Below are 12,964 nucleotides of genomic sequence, written 5' to 3' on the forward strand. Positions count from 1 at the left end.
GCCGTTGTGATTAGACAGTTTAATATCATAATATCTGATAAATAGACTGCATGTCAGACATTTCATTCTCTTTTAATCAAACTTCGCAGCCTACAAAATTAATCACCCCCCTGGGGTAGAGTAGCAGATTTCCAATTTAGACATAGAGTATCATTAATAATGCAAAATTCTTCTGGTGCACTTTTTGTTCGCCTAAGACTGATTTTCATATTAAAAATATAGAAATTTTTCCTGACTTTGGTCAACTATCTTTAAACATTCTTTGGTTTTCAATAAATGTAAACTAAATGTTTTAAAACTTAATGTTAATTTCAACTGCTAACTCCTTTCTGTACCATGCCATAAATGTACAGTGCTAGTAGTACGGTATTAAAGCACAACATCATACATTACACAGCACGGTAAATAAATCATCATCAGCACCATATTAGAGGATAAAATATAGAAATTTTCCTCAATACACAATGCCGTTCAGCTATCACATCATAAAGACTACACAGGCAATTTGATGTATTATCCCAGGGGTCGTGAAAGCAGTGGCCATTTTATAATTTTACAGCATAGGAGTAGGAAGTCAGTATGCACAGCTCATCAGTATAAATAAAGAATATGAAAGCCTAAATCTATTTGCAGTGCACTATTACAGCACTGAAAAACATTGATAATGGAATTAAAGGGATTGTCCACTACTCAGACACTCCTTACTGAATCCCTATGTTTCACCCTAGTAAAATAATAACACCTATATTAATCTCCATTGCCAGCGCAATTATATCACTTGATCCCCGGGAGATCCAGTGCTGACACTACTGGAACACTAAATACCGCTCCCTGGCCAATCAGTGCTTGATTCACCCTCACCTCCTTTGGACAAATCAAGGCATCCAGAGGAAGTGAGAGAGCAGCCGTAGCTCTCATTTTTTTCGGATGTCGATTACATCTGTAGGAAAGGAGAGTGAAGCCAGTGCTGACTGGCCACAGGGATTGCATGACATAAAAATGTCATACAATCCCTGGGAGAGCCAGTGCCACATTGCTGGAAAGCCGCCAATACTGAAGTTGAGTTTAACTATGGGGAAGTATAGGGATTCACAAAGGGTTGTCCGAGTAGTAGGAAACACCTTCAATAGTCGATGTCTGCAAATAATAATACAAAGATCCTAATCAAAGGAAGGCTTGGTGACTGTGGATTGATTGATCCAAGATATAAAGCTTCTTACAGGACACCATTTATTTTTTTATTCTTCATGCACTTCCCAGGAGTGCAGTTCAATATCCCTCTGTACTAATTTTACATTTGCATTAAAGAGCGGCAACAGGGGTTCAATACAATAGTGGCTATCAGGCAATTAGCATGTAGTCGGTCATAAATACATAAATCCAAAGAAAGAGATCTCTGAACAAAATAAAAAAAATATCAAAAATCATTATTGAACATTAACAGACAAAATTAATAAAAAAAAAACTACATAGAAGACAAACAGGCGGGGTTTATGACATAAAGAAACAAACATAAAACCGGATGATACATGACACTCCATTGACAAAGTCCAAAACTATTTTTCACTTAATTGGTGTCTAAATACACTGCTAATCAATATACATATGGTTACTCCAAATATGATAAGTTCTTTCTGTGGTGAATGATTCAAATGTAATCCAATATTAGGCTTATTCGATGATTAATGATAATATACAGAAATCAAATCACCACAGAGTGACAAAGGACATCATCCATGGTGGTGAGGTCAATGATTGTATGTTAATAAAGTAGTTCCTTGGCTGAATAACATAAATATACAAGGCCTCACTTGCACATCTAGAGCACCCAGATGAAACTATAAAAGTGCCTGGTGCATCATAGAAAAATTCATAATATATACATAGACTCAATAATTCATCATATACACACTGGAAAGACTCATATTGTACACACGTGGAGTTAATAACCAAAATTATTGCACAGTGCAAAGTGCATAAGTGTTACAGGCATCCATATAGTTAAGTAATACAGACTAGAGATGAGCGAACATTTCAATGTTCGGTTCGGAAATGTTATTATTATTATTATTTATTATTATAGCGCCATTTATTCCATGGCGCTTTACATGTGAAAAAGGGGTATAATACAAGAACAATTACAATAATCTTGAACACAATGTGACAACGACTGGTACAGGAGGAGCGAGGACCCTGCCCGCGAGGGCTCACAATCTACGAGGGATGGGTGAGGATACAGTAGGTGAGGGTAGAGCTGGTCGTGCAGCGGTATGGTGGAGCGGTGGTTACTGCAGGTTGTAGGCTTGTCGGAAGAGGTCGGTCTTCAGGTTCCTTTTGAAGGTTTCCACGGTAGGCGAGAGTCTGATACGTTGGGGTAGAGAGTTCCAGAGTAGGGCTGAAGCACGGGAGAAATCTTGTATACGGTTGTGGGAGGAGGAGATAAGAGGGGAGTAGAGCAGGAGATCTTGTGAGGATCGGAGGTTGCGTGCAGGTATGTAACGGGAGACTAGGTCGGAGATATATGGAGGAGACAGGTTGTGAATGGCTTTGTATGTCATGGTTAGGGTTTTGAACTGGAGTCTCTGAGCAATGGGGAGCCAGTGAAGAGATTGACAGAGAGGAGAGGCGGGGGAATAGCGGGGGGACAGGTTGATTAGTCGAGCAGTAGAGTTTAGGATTGATTGGAGGGGTGCGAGAGTGTTAGAGGGGAGGCCACAGAGCAAGAGGTTGCAGTAGTCAAGGCGGGAGATGATGAGGGCGTGCACTAGTGTTTTTGCAGATTCATGGTTTAGGAATGTGCGGATCCGGTTCTCCGAATATTTAGACATTCGCCGTTTTTATTCGTCGAATGTTCATCGAGCATTTCTGAACGCCATAGGATTCAATGGGGGGACAAAAAAAACATGTATAACACCTTCAAACTGGCCCAAAAGCTGCCAAAACACATTTAATTAGGGGTAGACACCAGGAAAGGGGCATCAATTGACCCAGAGTACCAATACTATAATTATTATTACTATTACAGCCACATTTATTCTGTGGTGCTTTACATGTGAAAAGGGGTCACTGACTGGTACAAGAGGAGAGATGACCCTGCATATGAGGGTGCACAAACAATCTACAAGGGATGGGTGAGGATACAGTAGGTCAAGGTACAGCTAGCCATGCAGCGGTATGCTGGAGCGAGGGTTACCGCAGATTGTACGCTTGTCAGAAGAAGTGGATCTTCAGTTACCTTTTCAAGGTTTCCACGGGAGGCGACAGTCTGATGTGTTGGGGTACCGCGTTATCACAGTAGGGGAGATGTATGGGATAAATCTGCTGAGAGCCTAAATCACAGTACGCTTCCAGGAGCTCACAACTGGGCAGATTAACCCCTGCACCGATTAATATGAAGGCGAAAGGCTTCTAATGACTGCAGTAGTGGGAGGAATCAGATGCTGCAGTCTTCTGGCTCCTCTCTGTCACGGTAAACCTGTGACACCTTGCAAGCTTGCAACACAATGTTCACGAGGTAGACAGCAATGGTGGTCGGTCTCCTAGACAACGAGCTAACTTCTTTATGATGTTAGAGGACAACATCTACAAGTAGTTTGTAAAAATTAGGGCCTAATACCACCATTTCCATGGCCAACAGATTGGAGATGGTAGAGTTCAACCTTTTAGCTTTGTCATGTGTGGGAGGAAATAATCTTTTACGTGACCACAACTGTGGGACCGAGAGCTGGCTGCAGTGCTGAAAGAGTGTGGAGTACGGTGAAATGGACAGACTGCTGGACCGTGAGTGAAGTGCAGGTGCGGATGTTACAGTGGATTGAGAAACACGTAGTGTGCTCCGTGAAACAAACACAGCAGGCATGTCCACTTCCATTACAGCTGACGGACTCTCAGTCTGACTGGAATGGGTAGAGAACCAGAGGTTCTGCAGTGGGAGACCTGCGTGACAATAATTGGCACAATAACAGAGGAGGAGGAAGAAGCAGCAGATGCGGTTGATGGGGCGGCAGATGGTTGTTAAATTCCGCATTTTATCACAGTGAGATTGCCAGAGTAACGCATGTTGATTGCGCATGTGAATGTTCATGTATGTAGCAGTCAAATGATTGCACTTTTTCCCTCTACTGAGTTTTTTATCGCTGAGTGTGCCGATAACGTGAGCTGGCTCATCCTTTGCAGTCTCAAAAAAATGCCCAGGCTAGGCAACCCTTGCCGCCCCTGCGAGCTGCAGACCCGCGGCTGCTGCTGGTCACTGCCATGGTTGTCACTAAGGATGCAGTGCTCATCGTGCTTGCATCACTCTGTGTCTGCGCCATAGGATACAATGCAACCTCCTCGTCTTCTTCCTCCACCACCTCCTCAGATGAGCTACTCAGCTGCGTGCCTCTGGGTTCACACCAAGTTGGATGTACAATCTCTTCATCATCAAATGTGTCATCCCATTCCTCACCCTCAGAGTCATCCTCCTCTTCTTTCCCTGACAGCACAGTACAAATGAGGCTCATGAAGCTGCTCGTAGCCACCCTTTTTTCCCACAGTATGGAGACAAATATCTGCCCCAAACAATTTTAAGCGGAGATATAGTGTGTTTTAAATGCCAATTTTGAGTTTATCAGGTCTGTGTACCCCTGTGTGAAGAAAAATATCTGCCCCAAACGATTTTAAGCTGAGATGTTGTCTGCTTTATATACCAGTTTTGAGTTTATCAGGTGTGTGTACCCCTGTGTGGAAAAGAATATCTGCCCCAAACAATTTTAAGCTGAGATGTAGTCTGCTTTATATACTAATTTTGAGTTTATCAGGTCTGTGCACCCCTGTGTGGAAAAGAATATCTGCCCCAAACAATTTTAAGCTGAGATGTAGTCTGTTTTATATACCAATTTTGAGTTTATCAGGTCTGTGTACCCCTGTTTGGAGAACAATATTTGCCCCAAACAATTTTAAGCTGAGATGTAGTCTGCTTTATATACCAATTTTGAGTTTATCAGGTCTGTGTACCCCTGTGTGAAGAAGAATAACTGCCGCAAATAATTTTAATCTGGAATGTAGTCTGCTTTATATACAAATTTTGAGTTCATCAGGTCTGTGTACCCCTGTGTGGAAAATATCTGCCCCAAACGATTTTAAGCTGAAGTGTAGTCAGTTTTATATACCAATTTTGAGTTTATCAAGTTTGTGTACCCCTGTGTGGAGAACAATATTTGCCCCAAACAATTTTAAGCTGAGATGTAGTCTGCTTTATATGCCAATTTTGAGTTTATCAGGTCTGTGTACCCCTGTGTGAAGAAGAATAACTGCCCCAAACAATTTTAAGCTGAGATGTAGACTGCTTTATATACTAATTTTGAGTTATCCGGTCTGTGTACCCCTGTGTGGAAAAGAATATCTGCCCCAAACAATTTTAAGCTGAGATGTAGTCTGCTTTATATACCAGTTTTGAGTTTATCAGGTCTGTGCACCCCTGTGTGGAAAAGAATTTCTGCCCCAAACAATTTTAAGCTGAGATGTAGTCTGCTTTATATATTAATTTTGAGTTTATCAGGTCTGTGTACCCCTGTGTGGAAAAGAATATCTGCCCCAAACAATTTTAAGCTGAGATGTAGTCTGTTTTATATACCAATTTTGAGTTTATCAGGTCTGTGTACCCCTGTGTGGAAAATAATATCTGCCCCAAACAATTTTAAGCTGAGATCTAGTCTGCTTTATGTACCAATTTTGAGTTTATCACGTCTGTGTACCCATGTGTGGAGATCAATATCTGCCCCAAACAATTTTAAGCTGAGATCTAGTCTGCTTTATATACCAATTTTCAGTTCATCAAGTCTGTGTACCCCTGTGTGGAGAACAATATCTGCCCCAAACAATTTTAAGCTGAGATCTAGTCTGCTTTATATACCAATTTTCAGTTTATCAGGTCTGTGTACCCCTGTGTGGAGAACAATGTCTGCCCCAAACAATTTTAAGCTGAGATGTAGTCTGCTTTCTATACCAATTTTCAGTTTATCAGGTCTGTGTAGCCCTATCTGGAAAAGAATATCTGCCCTAAACAATTTTAAGCTGAGATGTAGTCGGTTTTATATACCTATTTTGAGTTTATCAAGTCTGTGTACCCTTGTGTGAAGAAGAATAACTGCCCCAAACAATTTTAAGCTGAGATGTAGCCTGCTTTATATACTAATTTTGAGTTCATCAGGTCTGTGTTCCCCTGTGTGGAAAATAATATCTGCCCCAAACAATTTTAAGCTGAGATCTAGTCTGCTTTATATACCAATATTGAGTTTGTCAGGTCTGTGTACCCCTGTGTGGAGAACAATATCTGCCCCAAACAATTTTAAGCTGAGATATAGTCTGCTTTATATACCAATTTTGAGCTTATCAGGTCTGTGTACCCCTTTGTGGAGAACAATATCTGCCTGAAACAATTTTAAGCTGAGATGTAGTCTGCTTTATATACCAATTTTGAGATTATCAGGTCTGTGTACCCCTGTGTGAAGAAGAATATCTGCCCCAAACAATTTTAAGCTGAGATGTAGTCTGCTTTCTATACCAATTTTCAGTTTATCAGGTCTGTGTACCCCTGTGTGGAAAAGAATATCTGCCCCAAACAATTTTAAGCTTAGATGCAGTCGGTTTTATATACCAATTTTGAGTTCATCAAGTCTGTGTACCCCTGTATGGAGAACAATATTTGCACCAAAAAATTTATTTCACTAGAGTATAACTATTGTAAAGAGACCAAAACCTCTTCCACTACAGTGAACCCAGCACATGGAGACCCAATCAGGAGTGTTCACATTTCATTAAATTATGGCCTGACACCACCGAAATGGCATCAATTTAACTACAGTAAAAATAGTATAATTATGACAGACACTTCTTCCCCTACGGCCAACCCATTAGATAGAGACACAATCAAGAGTGTTTGTTAACAATTCCCAAAATTAAGGCCTAACACCAACGAAGTGGCGTCAATTTCACTACAGTAGAAATTGTAGAATTAGGAACAACACCTCTTCCCCTACAGCCAACACAGTATATGTAGACCCAATCAGGAGTGTTCACATTTCCCTAAATTATGGCCTAACACCACCGAAGTGGCATCAATTTCACTACAGTAGAAATAGTATAATTAGGACCGACACCTCTTCCCCTACAGCCAACCCAGTAGATGGAGACCCAATCAGGAGTGTTCACATTTCCCTAAATTATGGCCTAACACCACAGAAGTGGCATCAATTTCACTGCAGTAAAAATAGTATGATTAGGACAGACACTTCTTCCCCTACAGCCAACCCAGTAGATAGAGACCCAATCAGGATTCCTCACAATTAAAAAATAATGGCAGACATCAGCAAAGTGGCATAAATTTAAGTACAGTAGTAATTGTAGAATTAGGAACGACACCTCTTCCACTAGAGCCAATCCAATAGATTGAGAGACCCAATCTGGATTCTACACATTTCAAAACATTAGGGCCTAAAACCTGCAGCAGCAGAAAGAGCAGGCACACAAGCCATATCACAGACTGCAATTCCGCAAGATCAATGCAGCACGCTGAAAACTACAACATCTCCTAGTCTGTACAATCTGGAATTGGGGCGCAAAAGTCCTTGGAGATCCATGATTTGTTCATCTTGATGAAAGTTAGGTGGTCTACACTTTCATGGGACAGACGGCTGCGCTTATCTGTCAGGACACCACCAGCAGCTGAAGACACTTTCTGAGAGAATGCAGCTTAATGGGCATGATAAAACCTCCAAGGCATGACAGGTGAGCTCAAGCCATTCATTCAAGACCAAAATGTAAAAGGTTCCAATCCTCCCTGATGGTATTCATATTGAGCTCTAGATACTCCTCCACCATCCTTTCCAGTCATTCACCACGTGTCAGACTTGTACTCTGTTGTGCTGGTGCACGAGCTTGTCTAAAAAATGTGTGAAAGGACTCACAGAAATTGCTTCTGCCACTTACTCTGCTGCTGCTGCTGTTTTGGCATTGACAAACTGATGTGCCAGAGGTTGAAAGGGTGCAGAGGTCCTTAACCTGTTCCCACTCCTTAAACGTGATATGCCCCACATCCATACTGCGTTGGCCCAGGCTACATGACATCACATTCTCCGTCAGGGCTCGTTGCTGCTGCCACAGTCGCTGCAACATGTGCAGAGTGGAATTCCACCGCGTTGGCACATTGCATATCAACCTGTTAACTGGCATGGACAAAGACCTCTGTATCAATGCAAGTCAATGACATGAGGGATGTGAACGGCAGAAGTGAGCACACAGCTTCCGTACTTTCTGAAGCAGCTCACCCAGGCCAGGACAGTGGCAGAGAAATCGCTGTACCACCAGGTTGAGGAGGTGAGCCATGCAAGGCACGTGTGTGAGCTTGCCGCTGTGTAGGGTCGCCAACAGGTTTGCACAGTTATCGCACATAGCCTTCCCTGGCTCCAGGTTCAGCGGAGATAGCCATTGCTCAAACTGAACCTGGAGAGCCGTCCACAACTCTTCAGCTGTATGATTGCAATCTCCAAGGCAAATTAATTTGAAGACTGCCTGATTGCGGTGAGCTCTGTCTGTGCAGTATGGAGGTGGTGTGGATTTGCTCTGCACTGTTGGAACATGTGTCTCATTAAGGCAGAGGTTGAGTGCGCAGGTGGAGGCCCTAGAGGAGGTGGAGGAGGCAGAAGTAGTGGAGGAAGTGGAAAATACAGACGTTTGTTCTGCAAGCCTTGGGGATGCCAAGATTTGTGCAGCAGCCCCTTCCCCGCCTGCCTTCACAGCCACCAGAGTCACCCAGTGCCCAGTCAGCGAGATGTAATGCCATTGGCCATGCTTACTCGTCCAGGTAAGTCCTGTAGTGAAATGCACCCTGGCATACATATATTTAGTCAAGGAATGGGTGATGTTGTCTGCGATATGCTAGTGTATAACAGGTACAGCTTTCTTAGAGAGTAATAGCCACTGGGGAACTGGTACAGGGGGACTGCGATGGCCATCAGCTTTCGGAAATCTTCTGTATCTGCCAGGCAGAAAGGCAGCATTTCCATGGCCAACAGATTTGAGATGGTGCTGTTCAACTTCTTAGCTTTATCATGCGTAGGATGAAACAATCTTTTATTTGACCACAATTGCAGGACCGAGGGCTGGCTGCAGTGCTGAGAGAGGGCGGAGTATGGTGAAATGGACAGACTGCTGGACCATGAGTGAGGTGCAGGCGCAGATATTACGGTGGATTGAGAAACATGTGGTGTGCTCGGTGAAACAAACACAGCGGCATATCCCCTTCAGTTAAAGCTGACAGGCTCTCACTCAGCCTGACTAGAGCGGGTAGAGAACCGGAGGTTCTGCGGTGGGAGACCTGCGTGACAATATTTGGCACGGTAACAGAGGAGGATGCGGTTGATGGGGCAGCTGATGGTTGTTGAGTTCCGATGGTCCACATTTAAGCGCGATGAGATTCTCAGCATAATGCATGTTGTTTGCACATGTGAACGTTCATGCATGTAGTAGTCAAATTATTGCAGTTTTCCCTCTACTGAGTTTTTTATCGTAAACTTTGCCGATAACGTGAGTTGGCTCATCCTTTGCGGTGACAAAAAAGGCCCAGGCTAGGCAACCCTTGCAGACCCTGTGAGCTGCAGACCCGCGACTGCTGCTGGCCACAGCCACAGTTGTGGCTAAGGATGCAGTGCTCCTCATGCTTGCATCACTCTGTGTCTGCGCCATAGGGTAAAAGGTAACCTCCTCATCTTCCTCCTCCATCTCCTCAGATGAGCTGCTCGGCTGCGTGACTCTGGGTTCACACCAAGTAGGATCTTCAACCTCCTCATCATCCAATGTGTTATCCCATGCCTCGCCCTCAGAGTAACCCTTATCCTCTTGTTGCCCTGACAGCACAGTACAGTCTGCATGAGCCTCAGGTATCTGAGTCTCAGTACGATCACCTCCCTCCCCGGTTTTTAATGTCTGGTGAGGAGAGTCAGGAACCTGCTCGGACCCTACTCCATCCTGCCCCGAATCCAGCCTAAATAAATGTTGGGCATCGGTGCAGATGCGTTCCTCCTCTTATTGAATCTGTGAATATTTGGAGTATGCTTCTGATGCCCGTGGTATAGAATGGGTCAACAGTTCTACATACTCGCCCATCTGTGGTTCGCTACAGTCAGTTGGGCACTTGGACAGTTATGACACGAGGGGAATCAAGGGTAATTGGGGTGCCACCTCTGTAGACTGTACTGTGTGTAATGTTGAGGTGGAGGAAGAAGAGGAGAAGCCACTTGAAGCAGCATTTGCCATCCACTGAAGCACCTGCTCTTTCTGACCCATAACAACAAGGCGTATCGCTGTGCAGCTGCCAAAGAAAGGGAGTAAAGCAGCCCGTCCACTAACAGAAGTTGTCAGTTGTCTTTGGATAGGACATGACGGTGTTGGTTCACTAGTGCTTTCACTAACATTACCACCTACCCCTGCATACCTTGAACACCAAGCCTATTCCTCCTTCCACCATGACCTCTCTTTTTCCCACTCATGTAGCTCAGATACTGTGGTAGGAGCACACTATTAGCAAAACAAAATTAGAATTTTTTTTTTACTCTGCCTAGCAAGACAAAAAAAAATATTTTTTTTACTCTGAAAAAAGCTGAAGTTCACCGCCACTAAAATAGTAGGTGGCTTTTAGCAAAGTGTATCATGTTTGCGACACAAAAAAATCTTTTGTGGATTCTGCCTAGCAAGACAAAAAATATATTTTTTTACTCTGAAAACAGCTGAAGTTCACTGCCACAAAAATAGTAGGTGGCTTTTAGCAGAGTGTATCACGTTTGCGACACAAAAAAATCTTTGTAGATTGTAAGCTTGCGAGCAGGGACCTCACTCCTAATGTAACTGTTTACTCTTTCTTATCTTGTATTGAATTTATTGCCTGTACATGTCCCTGCTTAATTGTAAAGCGCTGCGGAATATGTTGGCTCTATATAAATAAAAATTATTATTATTATTTATTATTATTATCTTTACTGGACTCTGCCTAGCGAGACAAAAAAATCATTTTTTCTGCAGCTCCAGAGAACAGCGATGGGGGCAGCTTTTGCTCCCTCCTATGCCAATCTGTTCCTGGGGCTGTGGGAAAGGGACCTCTTCCTGTCGGATCGTCTGCCGTCGATGTGTCGCGTCCTTTCTTGGACGCGATACATCGATGACATTCTGATTATCTGGCAGTCTACGGATTTAGAATTGATTTCTTTCATGGACGTGCTAAACATCAATGACTTGAATATACATATCACATATCAATACAGTATGGAAAAGTCCGAATTTTTGGATGTCGTATTAAAGAAAGATGTTAATGGTAAAATACAGACAGACATCTATAGGAAGCCTACCTCTACCAACATGCTTCTACACGCTTCCTCTTCTCATCCCCAACACATGGTGCAGTCGGTCCCTGTCGGACAGTTCCTGCGTATCCGCAGGATCTGCTCGACGGATTATGATTTTGAAATTCAAGCCAAAGACCTTGCATCCAGATTCCTGGAACGAGGTTACAGTAGGAGGTCTATAAAAAGAGCTTATTATAGGGCCAAGTTTTCCTCACGTCATGATCTACTGTATAGGGCTCGGCGTACCACGCATAATGATGTAGTCAGGTTTATTACCAAATTTCACACGCAGATCCCTGCAATGAAGCAAGCACTAACAAAGGCATGGCCTGTGTTGAGATGTGACCCCATATTGTCTAAATACATTCCATCTGCACCATCAATTACCTTTTGCAGGTCCAGGAACTTACGTGATCACCTTACTAGTGTTGAGCCACCCCCGTAGTGTTCGGGTTCGGTTCGGTTCGTCGAACACCCGTGTGTTCGCCGAACTGTTCGTCGAACTGTTCGTCGAACACCTTCGAACACCGTTAAAACCAATGGCAGGCAAACAAAAACACATAGAAACACATAGAAAACACCTTCAAAGGTGTCCAAAAGCTGACAAACTGCTCAGAAGACACAACTAACACATGGAAAAGTGACAAGTACATATAGTCATGCGAAAAGAAAAGAGGTGGAGGAGTAAAAGGAGGGGGAGACACAGATATAGGCATGTCATGCCCTTCTAAAATCCAAAAAGTGAGAAGCCGAGACGGCCAGTCCGCTCCTGCCCGTGCCACCTCCGTGTCGCCGGGTTTGTGCCAGAGCCGCGGTGAACCCTGACGGCCAGCCCCCCTCTCCCAATACTGGTGCCTGTCCGCTGGTGGGTCGAGAGAGCCCCCCTGTGGTGGAGGCAGCTCTAAGCTTTTTAATTTAAATTGTCCCTCTAATTTGAATGAATACACTTTAAATCCATTTACAAGGATCTATTGGAGGGCAAGTCTCATGCCAGCAGCCGCGTAATTCCAGCTCCAGTAGCGTCCACTAAAGCTGCTGCAGTTAAAAGGCTTTTATAAGGATCGAGCTCGGCTGTCCACCGCAAGGCATCCTAGTGCCAGTCCCAGCCCCCAATGCCTTGGGGTGCCTCCTGATGCTCTTCATTAAGTATCCCGTGGTCCCGAAGCATTTCCTTTGAAAAAATTAAGTGTCCAAACTACAGGTGGTGTAGCTTGCTTAACAGCCGGGATAATCCGCTGACTAGCAGACACTGCTACTAGGCACAAAGTATTTCCTGGGCTAGATGCAGTTAAAAATTTGTAAGTAGATACTCTCGTTGGATGCTGAGAAAGCATTCCATAGAGTCTCCTGGCACGCCATATATGATTCTCTTAAAAAGCTTGGGGTAGGGGTCTAGGGGACCCTTTTATAGCCAAAATCACGGCCCTGTATCACAATACGTCACCTAGGCTGAAGATAAATGGAACTGTAGCACCGAGGGCTCGGTTGCTACAGACGTATTGCACCTCACCCAGAGGTGTGATATCTCACTCTCAGATAAGGATGGAGTGTGGATCAGGACCCGACACCTGCATGCATTACACCACATT

This window comes from Phyllobates terribilis, unplaced genomic scaffold, assembly GCF_046119375.1.
Source record: "Phyllobates terribilis strain yellow unplaced genomic scaffold, ASM4611937v1 Scaffold_1__5_contigs__length_1240528914, whole genome shotgun sequence".
NCBI classification, from domain to species: domain Eukaryota; kingdom Metazoa; phylum Chordata; class Amphibia; order Anura; family Dendrobatidae; genus Phyllobates; species Phyllobates terribilis.